Below are 21,448 nucleotides of genomic sequence, written 5' to 3' on the forward strand. Positions count from 1 at the left end.
CGCTGGCCACGCAGATGCGGGGTACAAGTGGAATAAAGCCCTGCAGACCCTGAGAAGAATAAAGCAGGAGAGAGTCTGTAGTGGCTGGGAGGGGAAGACTGCACTTTGAAGCAGGGGACGCCCTGCTGGTGCTACCTATCGCATCCACTGCTGGCGTGTTTCTTCTCTCTCCTCTCTGGTGATTTGCCACCTTTCAAGGGTCAATAAGTAATAGTGCACTAGTGTAGGGAGTTTTTGATTCCCACTTACATGATTATATAGAATAGATGCCTGTGTGTGTGAGAGTGTGCATATCTTGGCTGGAACGCATGATTCTCTGTGCAGCTCTGAGTGCCTAGTTTGCTTGTCTCTGCCTCTGAGACAAGCCATCGTGGAGTGGACGCATAAAACCTTGAAGGCGTGGCTCCGAGCCTTAAAAGAGGGGGCAGAGCTGACGGGTCCAGAACTGTGTCCCCATGCCTCGATTCTTCAATTCATTGGGACTACATGAACACCTCCTTCCTCTTGGCTGGTGTCCCTCGTCTCCGCAAGTCTACGGATACTACTTCTTGTCAGAAAAGGACTGCTCTTACTATCTACTATATTTCGGCTGCTGCAACGGCTCATTGAGAACATTGTTTCAAAAACAGTACAGGTTGACCTGCTGATATCTGATGAGCCAGACTGAGCTTTCTCCAGCACAGGTTCATTTAAAGCTTTTTTTTCCCCGCCCTTGGACCAAGAATGCTGTCCTGGTCTAATTATTGTAATAAGCCTATGTTCCCCTCCTTTGTGTGATTAAGTTGTCGTTTTGCAGAGAAGACTGATATTAAAATAAAAATCCATGTGGTTAGTGACAATAGTGGCTGCAGTAATGGCCAGATTCTGGTGTCCTGAGACAACGCTGAGGAGGAGAATAGACAAGTAATGAGTACACACTGTACATCAACATTATGGAAGTACTGCATATTACCCAACCTTGGCAATATGGCTTAGCATTTTGCATTTGGTTCTTTATATCCATATATCCTGATCTCTTGTTGCCTACTGAAAACTAGCATGGGGATTAACCCACAACAATTAAATATGGCTCATCTATTCAGGTAGGAAACTGCCTTCTCTGCAACATGTGGGGCCTGCTGCAGGAAGAGGGGAGTGACTACTGTGGGTATTCACACGGTTCCCCTTTGAGCAATACAGCAGCACCACATGTACTCTTCATTGAGATGCCCCTGTGCAGAGGAAGCCTAGGATCTAAATGATCTTTCCCAAGGTGACAAGACAAGCCCAACTCCACAGCAAATCAGGGACTGAACTAAAATTTCCCTAGGAGCCTCAGTGCTTATAGACTACTGTTCCTCTGAACAACTTTTCCTCACATCACAATAGCTTTGCATGCCAAATGAAAAGATGTAAATGTTCACATAGCCCATCTATTTTTCCTTTTTAAAAGACCACTGCAGGGTAGTTGTAGCCTACCAGTTTATTTATTGTAATTTTTATTTTGTTTTAAAATAATCTAATAAGTTTTAGGCTTCTGGGGAAAAAGAAAAAAACAAAAATCAAAACTCCTGTAAAATACAGGGTTTTGTAGCTTTAGTGAATGACTTGAAATCAGTATAAAGACTTAAGAGCTTTCTGTTTTCTTAATCTTTTTTCAGCTGAAGTAGTTATGCTGTTTCCCAAGTAGCTGCTGTGTAGTTATAATTGTACTTGCACTGCTTTTTCCTCAGTGCATTTTATAAAAGTAGCAAAATTTTATTAACCACATTTGAGGAGAATATTTCCCTACACATATTTGTTTCCATTCAGCTCAAACTGTTTTTTCTCCTACTTTTCAATTATATCCTCAAATTTTTAAAATCTCTTCTTAGCTCAGTTCCACTGATCTTTACTCACCCACTTTGGCCCCACCCACATATCCATCCTCCAACATTTTTGTTCAGTCTCCAGAAAATAGAAAGAAAAGTTTTAAAATTAATATTTGGGTGGAGACTTCATTCTGTAATTCATGGAAGTAATAGTTCTGAATGAAAGTCTAATGTCTTTGTTTGATCCAGAAGCAGAGAGCCAAGATCCTAATGCTAGCTCATTTATTCATCTAACAGTTTACTTCAAAAGATAATTATGCTCCTTCTATCAGAAAGTACTACTCCATAAATGTACTGTGGTTGAATATCCACTGTGGAGCGCCTAAAAAAGTCACATCCACAATTATGCAGCACTGGTCTTAAGCATGTTTAAATGCATTACATCTTTCATGCTACATCCTGTTATCTTTCTTTATGAAGATTTAAAAACCTCCACACCATCTCTTATTTCTAACAACAAATTAGAAAAAAAAACCTGTAAGGTTTTAAGTAAAATATTTAAGAGATATTTACATGAATCCTCCATGCAGTGGCACATAATGAAATTAAGAGTACAAATTGCTATCCAAAATATTTTAGTATTTATCTTGTAGGATTCTAACTCAATTTTATTTTAAAAACCTGCTCACTAAAAGAGATACATGGTTACTTATATATAGTCTTACTTTTTCTGTGTAGGTGTGTGCTTTCCACGCATAAATGATAATAAACACCAAGAGGCTAAAAGATAAAGTGAGGAGCTCTTGCTGCCATTTCAACAGTGAACACTGCAAACTCAAGGAGAGCATTTCAATATTTTATATGCCCAACATCCAACATCAAGTATCTCTCCTTTGAAACTGCAGACAAGGAGACTTCACAGAGCATGAATTGCATGAATTCTCTCATCAATTTATGACCTGTCTCCAGACCCGTTTCCCTGCTTTCGGATCAAGAGGAGCAGTCAGTACTACAGACCACATTCACCTGCAGACAAGAGGTAGATAAACTCATCTTCCTATTAACAAGAGACAAAGAACTTATTAAGAACCTACCTTTTCCACATTAACTTGGTTCCAGTTCCTTCCACAGCATTCAGCCTTGCAGAATCCCTCCAGCCTGCATGACCCAGCACTAGAGTGTTGAGTGATCAACTGTGGCAAACTTTCTTCTGTTCAACACCAGTTTCATGTGGCCAGACTGAATGAGATGGGGAAAGAAATGAAAAAGGAAAAAAATTATATGTAGAGTCATCATCAACAGAAACTACAACCATAAGAAACAATGAGTCTAGTTAAGGCACTTCTTTGTTCTTTCGCCATGTCAGGCAGTTTACTGATTATTAGCATTTGGGGGTGTGATTGCTAATCCAGCAATGATGCATGACTGATACATTAACTTTTTCACTTGCAGAAACAGATGGAAGTAGTTTCCATCAAGAATCTGCCTTTCTTTGGTGAAGACCACAATATCTGAATCACATTCTGAAAGCAGAGCCGTGGCAAACACTGAGCCTGTGTGTTTTACAATGAGAGATTAATTCTGTTTTAATGCATAATCCTATTTGCCCACAGAGGAGACAGCATTGCAGAGAATTTGAAAAAGTCATACAGAAATACACCTACGCATGTACATACACACACAGAAGGAGAAATATTTCTACTCACAGAAACTAGGCCATATCAAAAGTAAGCTACTAAAGCTTTCTCCACTTTTTTCCCTTCACCATCAAATCCTAATTCCATGCATGGCATTCCTGCAAAAGCCCCCAAATGGCATTTTTTAGGATACCCTTCCACAGGACTATGATGCTTTGAAGAACAGCGGAGCCTCCTACACAATAAAACATCCTTTGCCCCAGAAAACTTACAATCCAACCATTCACCACACTGAAATACCTGCATTAACAGGCTCAGGCAAAATTCATTCTCTAGATTTTAGACCCAGCCTAACAGATCAAGAGGTCCTGAGCTGCAAAGCTTTGTTGATAACATTCTTGTGATCATATCCTAGGCTTGGCAATCTGAGGCAGAGCTTGCAATTTTATTTATTTAAATTCCCTTTGCAGTCCGTGGAACTCTTAATTTTGAATTGAATATAGTGCTCCCACTCATTGTGGACTCTCCAGCAGCTTAGCATCCTCCAAATCTCAGATGCCAGAATAATGATAAACAGCCAAAGGGGGATTAAAGGAAGGCTATAATACTCTTCCTTATTTGCTCTGGAATTCCCCACCTGAAACACATTTCCTTGTTGAGGTCAGCTCTGTTCCTCTCCTGTTGTAGAAGTTAAACATTAACCAGCACCATGCCCTCGTAGCAAGGGAAGCCAGTGTTATCACAGGCTGCACTAGGAGGAGTGTTTCCAGCAGGTCAAGGGAGGGGATCCTTCCTCCCTACTCAGCACTGGTGAGGCCACACTTGGTGTCTCCAGGTCTTGGTTCCCCAGTAAAAAAGAGACATGCACATACTAGAGAGAGTCCAGCAAAAGGCTCTGAAGAAGGGACCAGAATATCTCAGAAAGGCTGAGATAATTGGCACCATTCAGCCTGGAGAAGAGAAGGCTCATGGTGGGGCGGTGGGAGGAAAGCTAGTTAAGCAGTTGATTATGATATGAGACATCATTGTCTCATTTTTTTGAGAAGAAATTCCTGAGTAGATCTGTTTGTTTACTTCACTACAGAAATGACTTTTCTGGAACAAAAGCTAGTGTTCTTCTTGTTGTTACAACAAGAACCTAGTGTTGTAAAAACAAGAAGAACACTAGCTTTTGTTCCAGAAAAGTCATTTCTGTAGTGAAGTAAACAAACAGATCTACTCAGGAATTTCTTCTCAAAAAAATGAGACAATGATGTCTCAATTTTCAATGATGACAGAAAGCACTGAATGGTAATTGATGAAATATCATGCAGATGTTTACAGAGCTGCTGAGATTTATGACTGAAGACTGTTCAACCCTGAAGCTGCAGTCCTTTTGTGAGGAAGAAGCTGGCAGGTCAGTAGGAGATAACCTTCTCATTTGCTCTTCCTGTCAGTGTAAGCTGGTTTCTGACCTGATAATAAACTGCTAATCACCTAGTTGCAGTTCTTGGGTAGTACAGTATTCAGTAAAATAAAGTGGGTCTTCCCTTTTTTTCCTGTGTCTTATTTGCTAAGAATAACATGGCCAAATCTGAGTGGAGTGATAGAGGGGGAAAAAAAATCATTGTGTGATAAATATGTCTTAAGTCATGAGATAGACCTTTTAAATGTTCGTTCAGGAGTTTTGGTGGTGAGCAATTACCGCATTCATGTTGATCGATTTGTTGTTTTGAGCTTGTGTTTGAGAATCCTGTCAGCACTGCCAGGGACTTGGATATTTATACATGAGAATAGTCAGCGTTTTTCTCCATTTTCACTGGGCTTTTTTTCCTCTTTTTTTTCTGAACTTCTCTGAGAACCCTCAAGATGGCTTTCAGGTTTGCTGTCATTCAACACTTTAAGCTGTTGCACAAATCAAGACAGGGTGAAGTCACTTCAGAGTCACCTGGGCCACTACACAGAAATACCCCATGATGGCTTTTCTGAGCAGCTAGATTTAAGTCACATCATGGGGACAAACCTTACATGTTTTTAAAGAGCAAATATTAGTTTGCTTGTCATCTCAATTCTGTCCATGTAAGTGAGACATTATCTCCACTGGCTCTAGAGAACAATTGAACTAGAGGCTGAGATTCACACAAGTCACCTGTTAGCACTTTCAAGCAAGGCCCTTCTTTTCTCAACAGCAGGTAGCTTCACATTATCCTGACCAGAGATAAGGGCTTTGTTTTATGCCTCAAAGCAATAAAAGGAAGTGTTTGTAGAAAGGCCCATCTGTAAGTCAGGGAGAAAAAAAGAACTGAATCTCCAGCTGTGAGGAAGAGAACCTCAGCTGCAAGAAGAGAGAAGGAAAGAAGGGAACCCCTCCAGCTGCAAGAAGAGAGAGGGAAAGAAGGGAACCTCCAGCTGCAAGAAAAAAATGGGAATATCCAGCTGCAAGAAAGAAGGGAAAAGCATGTAACATAAAACAGCAAGAATTAAAGGAAAACAAGGGAATGGGATGGAGCCCAAACTGCAAGGAAGAAGAGAAAAGAAGGGAGATTCCAGCTGCAAGAAAGAGGGGGAAAGAAGGGAACCTTGAACAGCAAAATGAAACAGGAATGAAGGCAGACTCCAACAGAAAGAAGGAAGAGGCAACAAGTGAACATCCAACTTCAGGAAGAAGAGGAAAGAAATGGATGTTCAACTGCAAGAAAGAAGGGGAAAAAAGGGAAGATCCAACTGGAAGGAAGAAGGGAAGGTCCAAGTACAAGACAAAGGAAAAATAGGGAACTTCCAACTGCATGAAAGAGGGGGAAAGAAGGAAAACCCAAACTGCAAAAAAAAAAAAAAAAAAGAAACCTTCAGGTGCAAGAATGAAGGGTACAACAAACTGCAAGAGAGAAGGGGAAAGAAGGCAATCTCCAACAGCAAGAAAGAAGGGGAAAAAATCAACCTCCATTGCCAAGAAAAAGGAAAAAAGGAACAACAAACTGCAAGAAAGGATGGGAAAGAAGGGAATGTCCAACTGCAAGGAAGAAAAGATATGAAGAGAACCTCTAACTGCAGGTAAGAAGAGGAAAGAAAGGAATCACTAACTGTGAGAATGAAGGGGAAAGAATGAGATCACCATCTGCAAGAGAGAAGGGAGCGTCCATCTGCAAGAAAGAATAGGATGAAGTGAAGGTACAACTGCAAGGAGAAAGAGGAAAGAAAGGAACATCCAAATGCAAGGAAGAAGTGTAAAGAAGGTAATGTCCATCTGTAAGAAAGAATGGTGTCATGGTTTTGTGATTTTTGGTTATTGGTATTCCACATCATAACATCATGTAGTGGATGTACCTGGTTCTCAGAAGAGAAGGACTACTACAGTCCCCATGGCACTTTGCTCCTTTGTTACCATTTTCCAGCCGGAGGGAAAAGATAAAAGCTCACAGTATAAAAACTTGCAGATCACGAGACCTCGTCCCTTTTTCCGCCCGTCTCTCGTCTTGGCAGCACCTCGCTCTCCAGCCGTCTATTGTCGGTAGTAGAGTAAGGCCTACCTTGATTTTGGGACATTCTCTCTCTCTGTATTGGATTTATCAGCTTAAATTGTAATTATATTGTATTNTGGCTACTGAAGAACAACAAAATAACCAACAGGCAGACCGAGCCTCCAAAATTAGGGTGGCTCAAATGGACTTGGACTGGCAACACAAGAGTGAGTTATTTCTAGCTCGCTGGGACCATGAGACCTCGGGCCATCAAGGAAGAGATGCAACATACAAGTGGGCTAGAGACCGAGGGGTGGACTTAACTATGGACACTATTGCACAGGTTATTCATGACTGTGAAACTTGCACCACAATTAAACAAGCGAAGAGGATGAAACCTCTCTGGGGGGAAGGGCGATGGCAAAAGTATAAATATGGGGAAGCGTGGCAGGTTGATTATATCACCTTGCCACGAAGCCGCAATGGTAAGCGTTATGTGCTTACCATGGTGGAGGCAACCACGCCACGAAGCCACAATGGTAAGCGTTATGTGCTTACCATGGTGGAGGCAACCACTGGGTGGCTCGAAACATATGCAGTACCCCATGCTACTGCCCGAAACACCATATTAGGCCTTGAGAAACAAATCCTGTGGCGACATGGCACTCCAGAAAGAATTGAGTCAGATAATGGGACTCATTTCAAAAATTCTCTTCTAACTACTTGGGCCAAAGATCATGGCATTGAGTGGATTTATCATATCCCCTATCATGCACCAGTTTCTGGTAAAATTGAACGATACAATGGATTGTTAAAAACCATGATGAAAGCAATGGGTGGTGGAACATTTAAGCATTGGGAGAAGCATTTGGCAGAAGCCACCTGGTTGGTCAATACTCGAGGATCAATCAATCGTGATGGTCCTGCTCAATCCAGCTCTCTACATAATGTAGAGGGAGATAAGGTCCCTGTAGTACACGTAAAGAGCATGCTGGGAAAAGCGGTTTGGGTCTTTCCAGCTTCTGGAAAGGACAAACCTCTCCGTGGCACTTTATCAGCTTAAATTGTAATTATATTGTATTATAGTGTGTTGTTTTGCATTCTGATATCGTATTTAGTAAATTAGTTTGTTTCTCCTCAGATTGTTGCCGCTGTTCTTTGCTCTCAGGGCCATCTCCTTACCCTTTTTCCCTTTTCCCTTTTCCCGGGGTGTGGACCCGTGGATCCCCCGTCCCCTTCATCACGGAACCGGGCCAAACGCCCGTAAACCGTTGACAAATGGGAAAGAAAGGAATCTCCAGCTGTAAGGAAGAGGATGAAAGGAACATCCAGCTACAAGGAGGAAGGGAATGTCCAGCACCAAGGAAAAAGGAGAAAGAAGGGAACATTAAACTGCAGGAAAGAAGGGGAAAGAAGGGAACCTTGAACAACAAGAAGAAAGAGGAAAGAAGGCAAAATTCAACTGCAAGGAGGAAAAATAGTAAATATCCGTCGGCAGGCAAGAGGGGGAAAAGAAGGGACCCTCCAACTGCAGGCAAGAGGGGGGAGAAGAAGGCACCCTCCAGCTGCAGGCAGGAAGGGGAAAAGAAGGCACCCTCCAGCTGCAGGCAGGAAGGGTATCTCCATCTACAAGAAGTGTATAAAAAGGAACACCCATCTGCAAGAAAGAAGGGAACGTCCAAAATTAAGAAAGAACAGTAAAGAAGGTAACCTCCAACAGCAAGAAAGAAGAGAAAAGAAGGGAAAGTCTAAAAGCAAGAAAGAAGAGTTATGAAGGGAATGTCCAACTGCAAGAATTGAGAGATGAGAAGGGAATCGCCAACTTCAGGAAAGAAGAGGAAAGAAAGAAATAACAAATTGCAAGAAAGAAGGGGGTGTCTGACTGCAAAAGGGAAGGGGGCATCCAACTGAAAGAGGGAAAATGATGAAGGGAACCTCCAACTGCAAGGAAAAGGAGGAAAGAATGGAACATCCAACAGCAAGGAATTAGAGAAAAGGAGGTAATTGTGAACAGAAAGAATCAAAGGGAAAGAAGGGAACTGGCAACAGCAAGAAAGAAGGGAAAGGAAGAGAACCTCCAACTTCAAGAAACAAGGGGAAACAAGGGAAACTGAAACAGAAAGAGTGAAGAGGAAAGAATGGCAACTGAAACAGCAATAAAAAAAAAAAATTCCAGCAGCATGAATGAAGGGTACCACCAACTGCAAGAGAAAAGGGGAAAGAAGGGAATTGGCAAAGACAAGAAAGAAGGGGACCTCCAACCGCAGGACAGAAGGGAGAGGAACAGAACTTCCAGCTGCAAGAACAATGGGTATGTCCAACTGCAAGAAAGAATATGATGAAGGGAAGGTCCAACTGCAAGGAAAAAGAGTAAAGAAGGAAGCGTCCATCTCCAAGGAAAAAGTAAAGAATAGAACGTCCGTCTGCAAAAAGGAAGGGGACAACTGACTGCAAGAAAGCAGGGGACCACAAACTGCAGGCAGACATGAATTTCCAGCAAAATTCCCTTATCTTTACTGCCAATCCTTAAATGAGTTCTGGGAAGAGGTGGATCCTGTCTCTAGCGCTTCTGGTCACTCAGCTGCATTGCATGCACCTAAGCTCCCCTGGGTTGGCCCTGCCTTCCTACCAGGTGCTCCATCACTAGTTCAAGCCATGTGTCATGGTTTTGTGATTTTTGTTGTCAGTATTCCACATCATTACATCATGTAAAGCACTGGCAGTTAAAGAGTTAATTCCCTGGTTACTGCAAACTGCCTTTTTTGGTGTGTGGTCCTCCGAGGGGGATGGGAAGAGATGCACTCCTCAGGGGTCTTTTGCGTTAGAGGGAGTGGTGAAGCTGCCTGGGAGACGCAGGGTCTGCTTCCTTCTTGCCCGGCGGAGAAGCACGTGGTTCTCCTGCAGCTTACTGTGTGAGACTCTCAGTTTGTATACTCTCTCTGCTACGATTTTACTAACCTCAATTTCGATATATTTAGTAAAATTAGTTGTTCCTCCTCAGATTGGTGCCACTGTTCTGTTCTAGATCCGCCTACGAGTCCCCTGCCTTTCCCCTCTTCCCTTTGTTTCCCCAGGGTGTGGGTCCGCGGCTTCCCTGCCGCTTTAGCCGCCGGACTGCTCGGGGCCGGCCCTTACCCGCCGACAATTTTTTTTTTCTCTCTTTTCTCTTCTTTTTTTTTTTTCTTTCGGGCCTGTCCCCCTTGTCACAGACGCAGACCCTTAGATAATACCGTGACACCATGACTTAGATTTTTTGCTACACCCAGAAAGTAAAAAAACACACATGAATAAAAGCATCTGCCAAAGAAACCTCCTATAAAATTTCATTGCAGAAATCAACAGTTTCTTTAGGATCTGTGGGGCCAAATGCTGCTTAATGAGACAACCCATACACTTTAAAAAAATAAGTGAGTTAGTCCCACAGCATTCTTTCCCCTGCAACAAGCCAGCTAAATTTCGTGCTCACAAAAATGTGTCAGTTTAATCTGTGACACAGGTACACAAACAAGACAACACCAGAGACTAGATGGAAGAATTGCAGACAAGAAGAGAAGATTTTGTGAGAATCTAGGGAAAATCCAGGTAAGATAATTAGTAGTGGGGAAAAGGGAAAGATATGCAATGGGAACGGGCAATCCTATCTTGTTACACATGCGTTATTCAAGGAGGGAAAGAAATTGAGCTCAAATCTATGCTTTGCTGCTCTCAGCATTTGCTGACTGGCAAATACATATTAGCTGAGTGAAAATTGTTAGGGATTTGACATTCATTGGCAAGGAGAAAGCTCAACTTCTGCGTTCCTTACAGCTGCTGATACTCAGCCGACACACCCCTACTCTGATGTCCACAATCTGAACGAGGTCAGTACCCTAACTGACAGTTTAATCCCAGCAAATTTCTGCTGAATTATTAGCTGAGGCTCCAGCGTCCACGACTGCGTACTACTCCTCAAGCAAAGTGAACATTTCCTAGTTTCTAATTCAGGTGGGGAGGATTCTGCAACCATTAAACCCTGCTCAAAAGTCTAAACTTACCTTCAGTAAAGGATTTTTTTTATACGTATTCACCACCAGCATAAGCCCTCAGCCAAAGAGACAGAACTGCTTGGTCCTTTGAGTGATTAGAACTGGATTGTGTCCATAATATTTATTAACTGTTGCAAAATGCCACCTCGGCACTGAAGGAAGGTATTCAAAATACAAGAAAACATCATGACAGTACTCCATCTTCCCCTCCTCTGGCTGGAAAGCTGGTCTGTTCAGCTTTCAGTCTTTTGCGGATATAATCATTTATATATAAATGGAAGACTTGTTATGTGGGCTGCTAAGTGATTTACACCAATTGAGTCTACGCTGCATGCAGCTCTTGTAACTTTACATGCTGGCTGTACGGAGGATGAATGCGTGCCGATTATGCTCCAAATAGCTGTGAATACAATTATCTAAGTCACTAACTCCCAGTAAGGAAGCCAGAAATACAGCTGTTGCTTCACTCCCTTAAAGAAACATTTGCCGTTTTGATCTCAAACTAATGTACAGTGTATCAAATGACAGACTTATATTAGTGAAGAACTGGCCTAGGAGTTGAAATCACTTCTTTTAATAATTGTTAATTTCTTGTGCTCCAGATCAAGGCTTCACCCAGGTACAGGAAAGCAGACAAGAATCTAGCTAGTTTATGAATGTGAGTGACTTAGGAGATGGAGCCACAAGGATGAAAAGTCTGGGGAAAAATAGATGAAGCTCAGATATGAAACCTGAGGACATTTCTGAATCATCTTGCAGTAAAAAAATGAGTCCTGTCATACACAGCCAGAATGAATTTGCTGTAAGGAGCAGGTGAGAATGACTGCAGAGGAATTACTTGATAAAAAGATTTCAGTTGAAAGCAACGTGTGGAGGTCACCTAGTCCAAACACCTTTTCCACACAGCGCTAACTTCACTTTGGATTTTGAGATTCCGGGCCTTGTCCATCTGAGTTCCAATGTACAAGGTCTGCTCTGAAAGCAATGCCTCCTGTTCTACAGCAGTGGGTCTGTACGTGTACAAGAACAAAGAGACATCACCACCACGGGAAACAACTGCAGTTCTACAGATTGAGGGCAGATAGAAATTTAGCCAGGAGCCTCATTTAATAAGCTCATATCGCACTTCAGGGCTCTCGTGCACATGTACTTGTCTGACATAACCACACAACGCTGCATCTGCAACGTTGCTGAGTCTGTGCTTAAGGGAAGGTCTTAAAGTTAGGACTGTTAAAACAGGAAAATCAGAGGAGGATGAAGAACAAGGTTATTCTTCAGTTCACTGGGCACGTACCATGCAAAATACTTCTTCCTGGCACAAGCAGCAGATACAGTCCAATGCTGCATCACAGAATTAAATAGAATCATATAACCATTAAGGTTGGAAAAGATTTCTAAGGTCATCTAGTCCAACCATCCACCTACAACCAACATTGTCCACTAAATCATGTTCCTTATTATCACATCTACACATTTCTTGAGAAATCCAGAGACAGTGACTCAGCCGCCTGTCTGGGCATCCCCTGGCACAACTCAAGGCCATTCCCTCTAGTTCTATCATCAGTTACCCAGGAGAATAGGCTGACCTCTGCCTTGCCACAACCTCCTCTCAGGGAGTTGTAGAGGGCAATAAGGTCCCCTGAGCCTCCTCTTTTTCAGACAGAAAGATCCCAGTTTCCTCAGCCGCTCCTCTTAAGGCTTGTGCTCCAGACCACTCACTGGCTTCATTACCCTTCTCTGAACACACTCTGGGGCCTCAATGTCTTTCTTGTAGTAAAGAGCTGAAAACTGAATGCGGTACTCGAGATGTGGCCTCATCAGAGCTGAGTACAGGGGGCCAGTCATCTCCCTGCTCCTGCTGGCACCACTATTGCTGATACAAGCCAGGACGCCATCGGTCTTCTCGGCCACCCGGGCACACTGGTGGCTCACATTCAACCGAGCATTGACTAGCATCCTCAGGTCCTTTTCCTCTGCGCGGTCTTCCAGCCACCCTGCCCCAAGCCTGTAGTGTTGTGCAGAGTTGCCGTGGCCAAAGTGCAGGACTCAGCACTTGGTCTTGTTGAACTTCATTTCACTGGCCTCAGCCCAGGGGTCCTGATCACTCTGTAGGGCCTTGCTATGCTCTGGCAGATCGACAGTTCCTCCCAACTTGATGTAATCTATGTATGTACTGAGGGTGCACTCAATCTCCTCATCCAGATAATCAATAAATATACTGAAGTGGACAGGGCCCAATACCAACCCCCGGGGAACACCACTTGTGACCGATCACCAGCTGGATTTAACTCCATTCACCATTGCTCTCTGGGCCTGGCTGGTCCAGCCAGTTCTTTACGCAGCAAGGAGAGTACCTGTCTGGGCTACAGGTTGCCATCTTCCCCAGGAGAATACTGTGGGAGACAGTGTCAAAGGCTTTGCTGAAGTCTAGGTACACTGTCAACAGCCTTACCCTCATCCACAGGGGTGGTTGCTTGGACGTAGGCGATGAGGTTGGTCAAGCAGGACCTGTCTTTCAGGAACCCATGCCGACTGGCCCTGATTCCCTGGTTGTCTCGTACATGCCTTGCATGAGGAGGGCCACAAAAAAGTGCTCCAGGGGATGGAACAGCTCCTCAATGAGGACAGGCTGGATGCTGGGGCTGTTTGGCCTGGAGAAGAGAAGGCTCTGGGAAGACCTCATAGAGACCTTTCAATATCTAAAAGGAGGCTATGAGAAAGCAGGGGGCAGACTCTTTTCTTTGGGAAAAATAGAGTGATAGGAAAAGGGGAATTCTTTTCAAACCATGGAGGAATTCAGTGACACACCTTTGCTTCATATGTACTTCCATATCGGATGCCATTTTGTCAGACTGCCTGTATCGGGAACCTAAAGTCCCTGAGTGAAGATTGATCCTGCGATGGAACAAAGGATTCTGACAGTTTTAAGGGAACTGATATCTGTGGCTGTAGCCGCAAATATCTCGTTTTGTAGAGAGAGCCAACCTTGGCACTTTATCTTGTTTTTGCAAAGACTTGTTTTGCAAGCAGGTGTTCCACTTGGGCTCTGTATCATGCATTGGCTGCGCAGGTACAGCATGCAAGTGGAAAAAACCCTGCAGACCCTGGGAAGAATAAAAGTAGGAGAGAAGCTGCGGTGGGTGAGAGAGAAAAAGTTCACCTTGAAGCAGGGGACACCCTGCTGGCACTGCCTATCAAATCCACTGCTGGAATGCTCCTTCTCTCTCCTTTCAGCAGTTTGCCGTCTCTCAAGGGTCAGTAAGTAATAGTGCACTTGCTTAGGGAGTTTCTGCTTCCCGCTCACGGGCGCTATCTAAAATGGATGCCCGTGTCTGTGTGAGTGTGTGTCCACTGAATAAAATCCATAACCCTTGGCATTGCTCTGAGCACATAGTTTGCTTGCCTCTGCTCCTGAGACATCCTGTCTCTCAGATCCAAACGTACCCTGAATCAATGTCCCTCTGCTGACACCAGTCACATGGCAACAAAGTGTAATGGAATACAGGTGGGAAGGTTCAGCCTCTAGTGCCGTACCGCTAATATCTGCCTCTGATGTCTATTACATTACTATTATCTAGTTACATCACAATACTTTTGCAAAACTATTAGCTGAGTTTGGTGTTGTGTTGGACACTGTATATATACATACTATAAGTGTATATATTTACGTATATATCAAGAAAGCTTTAGCTACTTTTTTTTTCTCTGTAAGAACCTGCTACTGAGGGCTGTCTTTTCATTGTGAATGTTTGACTTGTAGCAGCAATTGCAATCTCTTGTTATTGCACAAGTCATCCACAGATGACGTATACAGGAGATACCATAGCCAAATTTATACACAGGGAGCTGAACATGCCAAATGCAGTGAAGAGAAGAATCAAACTTGGTTTTTTTACACTTTACTTTTACATTTTACAAATGTTTAATCGTCTCTCATGATCCTTAAACTTACATACTCTAAAGTAATTCTTTCCTATGAATGATCTCAGTGCAGGTTTCCCTTAGTTATGCTTTGAAAGTGAGTTTTAATTTCATATTGTAGCGGAAATGCTAACCAGTGATTGAGCACCTGGTGCAAAGGCAGGGCCAACCCAGGGGAGCTCAGGTGCAGGCAATGCAGCTGAGTGACCAGAAGGGCTGGAGCCAGGACACACCCCTTCCCAGATCTCACTTAAGGGTCAGCAGTGGAAGCACACGTCTTGCTAGAGATCTCTGCCTTTTTGTTGTCTTTCAAATGCTAGTTGTTTGTTTGTTTTGTTCTTTTTTTTTAATTCTGTGTCTCAGGTTGCTGTGTTTGGGTTTGTTCTCAATTGCTATGTCTTAGGATTGTGCTACTTTGTTTTTTTGCTGTGTTTTCTGTCACATTTTAACATTAATGCATTTCATATATGCATGCGAATATCTGTCTGCACAGATGAGTGTGTGAACAGCAAAGCCATAGAAAGAATTAAATAACGTTTATCATGTACTTTCAATTGATAGCTTTCCATTTGCCTATTTCAAGATTAATCTATGAGGTTTTTCAAGACTGCTTATTAATGCCAAGATTTCTTATAGATGTGAGGCACAGTGTAATGCTTCCATTCAAAGAAATAGATGAGAAGAGTAAAGGTAGTAGCAAACAGGGTTATATCTTGATTTTCCATGTAAGTGTTTTAAGGCTTTGAGAATATGACGGTGCTTCTGTGCAGTTAAAAAAAATGTATGTATTAATTTTTCCGGAGTTGGTAAGATTTTATTTTAAGCACTTGGCACTCGAACACAAACCTAGAGCAGCTATGAAACCTGAGGCCTTCTTTAAGAGGTAGTTACAGCAGCTGCCTTGCACAGTCTTTTATAAATGGCTTCATTATATTGCCCTCTACCGGAACTGCGGAAGATTGCAAACTGACGTTTAACATGCGGAGAAAAAACTCCGGCAGGAGCACAACGAGATAAATACAATTTAGTTGTTTCATACTACTTTGCAGAGTCACAGAACGGAACCTTTCTGGATTTCGAATCCAAAGAGGAGTTTGGGTTTTCTTCTGACTTGCTGAAGGGATATTCATTTCTTTAGAGAAGAATCAGTGTAAGCAGGAGAGAGATCCAAAGTTAAACTTGCTGAGAAAATGGATTTTGTATCCTTCAACTTACAGGGAAATAAAAAGAGAATGATTTCTGAGTTATGTAGGCAGATAAGTTCAGAGTTGATGTGAGAACTACAGTGTGAAATTCTGAGGGGAAGTACTCTTTGGGTCCTTTGCCACAGATTACTTTCTTTATAATAATTTCTATGTTTGCATTCAAAATGAAAACACACTTTTTCCTGTCTACATTATTTCTATTATCATTAATATTTATTATCATCCAGCATTTGACTTAAACTGCTTTCCCCATTAAAGCTTGAAGTTATTCAATGCAGACTTTATTACTGATGTCAACGGACGGAATGAATCCCATGTGTATTTATTCTTATCTTCAAATGAGAAAGGGATTTACATGGTTGGCTGATCTTGAATCCACAGTAAAATGTTCAGTGTTTATTCCAGCCATAGGTGCCTGAATTCTACTGTTATTATACTGGCTAGATGGCTTTGAAGGCACAGGCATAATCTGACAGGGAGCCCTGGGTCCAAGGAAATGATGTAGAAGCAGCACTGTCTGAACTGATCTCAGGCAGGACTCGGTGGCACAGTGAAGCAAAGATGCTCAGTGAAATCAGTAAGCGAACTAATAGCTACCATTGCCACGAGGCTTATTATTGCTGTTGTTATGGCTTTGGATGAATGTTTTGAACTTTTAGACTAACTTAGCAAGTAAGTTAGAAAGGTACCAAGATGAGAACTTCATTGATGTATTCTGGTTGGGCTTTGATTATTTTTAATGTTAAAGTTTATGGATAAACAAATCAATTTGTACAGTGATAAACGGAAAGACAATTTCCAAATCAAACTGTAGCTTAACTACTTCAGTTTTTCCTGGTCTTTGTCCAGCTCTGGATAGCGTGTTGTTTGTAAAAGATAATAGCTTGCTTTAGAGTGCTGATGTATTTGCATAACTTCAAATCTATTTACCTGCATTCATCTATGGGAATTGATTGAATGACTTGACAGTGGATAGAACTGCTTGTCAAATAGTGTAAGAGACTCTTTGCAGAATCGTGCAAAATTCTACACGGTTCTCTGTGTAACAGTAAATATCCCTTACTCTTCTTTCTTCTTTTGAATCCTCAGTTTTATATGCTTTCATTGGATTACTTTTCTCCTTTCTCACCACCAAGTAATACATACTAAACTGTTTAAAGATGTTATTACTGACCTTTTTGTTTTCTTGCATGAATTAAGACTTGATTTTGTCAAGCAGAGTAATAATTCAGAAAGAAACATTTCTTTGAACTTTTTTTGTTGTGTAATATTGCTTTCTGCTATTTCAGGTGTCTCAGCATGTCATTTTCATGATGCTGAAAGCATGATTTATAACTGAAAAATGGGCTCTGTATTTACAGAGTTGGCAAGAATTGTGGTCTAGAAAGGCATCAAAGCTTTTTCAAAATGTTGAAACAGATGTTCCACAAGAGAATTGTTCTTTGCCTTGTACCATAGCATATAAAATCAAGATAATGGAAAGAGACTTCATTAGGCATAGTCAGAAAGGTACACTCATCTCTAATAACAGCTTTGCAAGGCACAGCTTGAAGCTTACCTTTCTCATTGAGATTGCATTTATATTACACATTTTATATATTCAATATGTTATAAAGTTTGTTTTATCTATCAGATAGTCGCAAATGATGACTGGCATTCTTTGGTGTTTATGGAAAATAATTGGTGTGACTAAAAGTAATAATACAGGCTGAACTGTCCAGGAGTTCCTGGGTGCATTACAGGCAATAAGCTGAGTATCCTAATAACACAGCATGGGGGCTTTAATAACTGGAAGTCAGAAGTTTCATAAACAGCGTGTGAATTCATTTGGCCAAAAATTAGAGCTCGATGGTGATTATCGAGGTCATGTGGTTTTGAGCAAAATTGTGTGATAAATTACTAGGCTTCACTTGCATACCAGAAAATTATTATACCTTGATTTAAATGCACTCTGCTTTGGGTGACTGTGATGGGTTTTGCAGTTGAACTTCACATGGTCTGAAACAGTGACCTTTGAGATCTCCATAATCCACAAGAAACAAAAACAGCAATAAATATTACTGACTGAATAACTTCTCTATAAAGGTTAAAGTCAATTCTCAACTTTACTTTCTGAGGATAAGTGAAGTTGGCAGTTTTAGGCTGGGTACGGTATTCAGAGCAACAAGTCAACATAAAATAGATTTTTAGAGAGATTCCTGTTTTGAAACTTTCAAGCTTAGTACTGATAAATGGAAAAATATAGATATAGTTAAATATGAAACAACCAGTTGGATTTATTAGGCATTGTGCTGGTAATCTCTAAAGAACAGAAGAACTCTAGTATTAATGATAATTTTATTGAGTAAAATTAGGAAAGCTTAATACTGAACTTTTTGATAAAGTATTATGCGTATCTTTTGAAATAATTGTTTAAGATAATCTTATTCTGTGACCAAAAATAAATACAAATCCAACCACTTACTGTAAAACTGATTCCAGGCAATTTAAAACAAAGGTTACAGTAATGTGTACCCATGAGATTTTCAGTCTGAGTACTTCAGGGTCAAAATGTGGATTGTCATTTTTCCAACCAAGATGCATCATCTTTACCGGTATTTTTTCTATTGCTTGCTTTAAATCACTTGCTTAATTTGAAATGTGCAAATACACATTCAGCTTCTGAGTGTTCTTTTATTTCTGGATCTTGAGTACCTTGTTTGACCTTGGTCTTCCCATTTCATTTTGTTGGTTTTGGACACACGTTTTCTGTTTTGAGTGATTTTGGCACACAAGTTGAAAAATTGGATATGCACTACTCAGATGAGAAAATGGATGTGAGTTTGTAAAAGGAGATGTCCTCTTGCTTATGTAAATCTGCTGTGCTGAGCAATAGTGTGCTTCCTTCTGAGATTTTTCCATTTGGTAGAGCAGCAATTTCCAGCCATTCCTATTTTTCTTGCAGTACAGGTTCAGTTCTGAGCTCATACATCACAGACTGTGTGATAAAAGTGGAATTCAATTTACATTTAATATATCTTCATTCCATTTCTTCTTTCTAGAAGACTCATTAGGCTCACATCCTCCTCTTCCTCGTGTTTCTCTTCCTTTATTTTCTTGGGTTGCGTTTTAAGAGTGCCAACATAATTCATTATGGAATGCTTTGTTTGTCTCCCCTCACCATGTGATTACATACAGAGTTGCTGAAGAGACTTAACAGACCTCTAAGTGTAGCAACAAAATACTGTAGAGAAAGGTAGGCTAGCAAATTAGTTTCTCGTACTTCAGCGTCATGTATCATCTGAATGTTACCCAACTAAAAATAACACAAAAGTACAAGACTTATGTCGTCTATTCTGTCTCTGTCTGGGTGATTTTAACATTGTCACAGAGGGTTACGCTTCTCTACCTGAGGCTTGCGTTGTGACATAAAAGACAGTGGGGGAAAAAATATGAGTAAATATTGCTTAGATCTTGAAAATGCACTTGTGAGTACACTGATGAGCTTTTAACAGATTCACTCCTTTTTTCCTTCCTAATTTCTACAGTCTGTGCCAACATGGGTTACTGAAGTTGTATTTTCTGAAGCCTTTCCAGGCCTCAGCTGTTTGGTCTGCTAATCACAGATATCACAATTTAGAAGAAATTTAGAATGCAGCATAGACTAACGAGAGCTGTCTCTCAAGTTTATTTTACCTACAAGGTTATCTTTGTCCTCTGGAGTGAATAATCTCTATTTGTGCTTAATAGAGCTAAGGACTGGTCAAGTTTTTGGTAACTGACATTCTGACAAGTTCAGTTCTCCGTGGACCGTATGCTTTGAGCCACAGGCAGTTTAAACTGCAAGAGACTTTTTAGACCTGCTTTTGCTTAGCTGTGGAGGTGAACACTGCTGTGCATTACTAACTCTATTTGTTTAATAGTTTTGGAAATAGAGACAGTGAAAGAACCAGCAGTGTAGTCTGGAGTTAGATGCCGATTCCTGTTCACTTGATCAAACTTAATGCCAGGTTGTGCATCTCTAAGGATACTGCAGCTGTAATGCTTAAGAATGCTGTGAAATGGAAATAACTAGCCAACTGTTTTCTGTTCATTGGTGCGTGTTTGAGCTCTTGTTTTCCTTGCATCATAATATATAACTTTCTACTCCTGAATCCACAAACCAGTTGCAGCCGCTTGGGGGAGTTTTGAGCACGTGAAAGATTTGGGTGAACCAAGGACTACAGAGGGTGTCAGAACTCATGTGATATTAAAGAAGGTGGAAGAATAGTTGAAGACTGATTAATTTGCTCTTCTGTTTTTCTTATAGTTTGGTTTTCATGCTGTGAACTGGGAAATTGCAGTTGATGTCATTGGATGCTGCCTGGTCCCAAACTAAAAGCAAGAACTGAGAGGCTCCTGAGTTGTCTATTTACAACATGAAAAGATAGAAGCACGGGAAAATGAGATACAGAAGTCAGTGAGAGCCTTTTTTCCTGATCTAGAGGCCTTCCAAATTTCAGATGTTTTTGAAGGGATGGGATCTGTTGCTTAGATTAATATTAGATCAGTGTACACTTAAGAGGCTTGTTGCACAGTGAAGATTCACATTCACTGCTACCTGGACACGAATCTTTCTGTTTCAAACAGGCATGGGGCTGTTAACTAGCTGCTGATGTTGCTTTGTACGTACACTTGTTCCTATTATGTCATTTTGGATTGTGCTGAAAATGATTTTCTACCATGCACGTGGAACTGTTTAGAAGTATTCCTTTGACATATAAAGAGTAATAAGTATCAGGATTTTAGCTAGTCAAATAAATGACTTGGAAATTTAAGAACTCCACTAATGCTTCTGTGCCCTGGCTCATTTGAAGGCTCCTCTAAAGAAATCTCGGTGGAAAAAAAAAAAAGCGATTTGGCCACAAAATTTGTGTCTCATTTACACTTGATTTTCATCTTTAAAGATGTGTGGTGTAATGTGAATCCTCAGAGCTCACCCTGTGGGCTGCTGTTAGAGGCAAGCTCTTGCCTGCTCTGCTGTGTAAGTCTAGTGTTTTTAGACAAGCTTCTAATAAAGCTAACAGCTTTTTATACTGTTACCCTTATTTACTAATGCATTCTTCTATTCAGGAGTAACATTTGTTTATAACAAGTGGGATGTTCCAAGTGTCAATTTCTCTACTTAATAAGCTGTTGCAGTAGGAGTTAAATTTCACCAGAAGGCTGTCTGTGTCTGATAGGTGGGGACAGCATAGTGCAGAGGCTCTTGTGTCTGACCTTCCTCCCGGGCCCTGTACTCAGAGCAACATGTGCAGTAGTTAAGTACTTCGTTGCCTTTCACAGCAAGGGGCACGTAAGGATGTAGGTATTGGAACCACCCTGTTCATTTAGAATACCTTTTCTTGCTAGTTCTCATCTTTAGCTGTGGCTGATTAAGATTTCCTTGGTTGCAGCTGCTACTAATCCTGGACT

General features: G+C 41.4%; 2 long non-coding RNA genes across 8 annotated transcripts in view; one reads left to right on the forward strand and one right to left on the reverse strand.

The window, feature by feature from the left end:
- Window positions 1-4,500, reverse strand: part of LOC110398148 — a 31,217-nt gene extending 26,717 nt beyond the window's left edge. For 2 of the 7 annotated variants that reach the window (XR_002438209.1, XR_002438206.1), the window contains exon 1: window positions 2,885-4,058. This is a non-coding gene — a long non-coding RNA (uncharacterized LOC110398148). The other 5 variants (XR_002438204.1, XR_002438202.1, XR_002438205.1 and 2 more) reach the window with 4 other exon arrangements.
- Window positions 33-6,245, forward strand: LOC110398150. Its single transcript, XR_002438212.1, has 3 exons — window positions 33-683; window positions 2,529-2,829; window positions 4,741-6,245. It is a non-coding gene; the product is annotated as an uncharacterized LOC110398150 (long non-coding RNA).

The sequence above is a fragment of the Numida meleagris genome, chromosome 4, assembly GCF_002078875.1.
Source record: "Numida meleagris isolate 19003 breed g44 Domestic line chromosome 4, NumMel1.0, whole genome shotgun sequence".
Lineage (NCBI taxonomy): Eukaryota > Metazoa > Chordata > Aves > Galliformes > Numididae > Numida > Numida meleagris.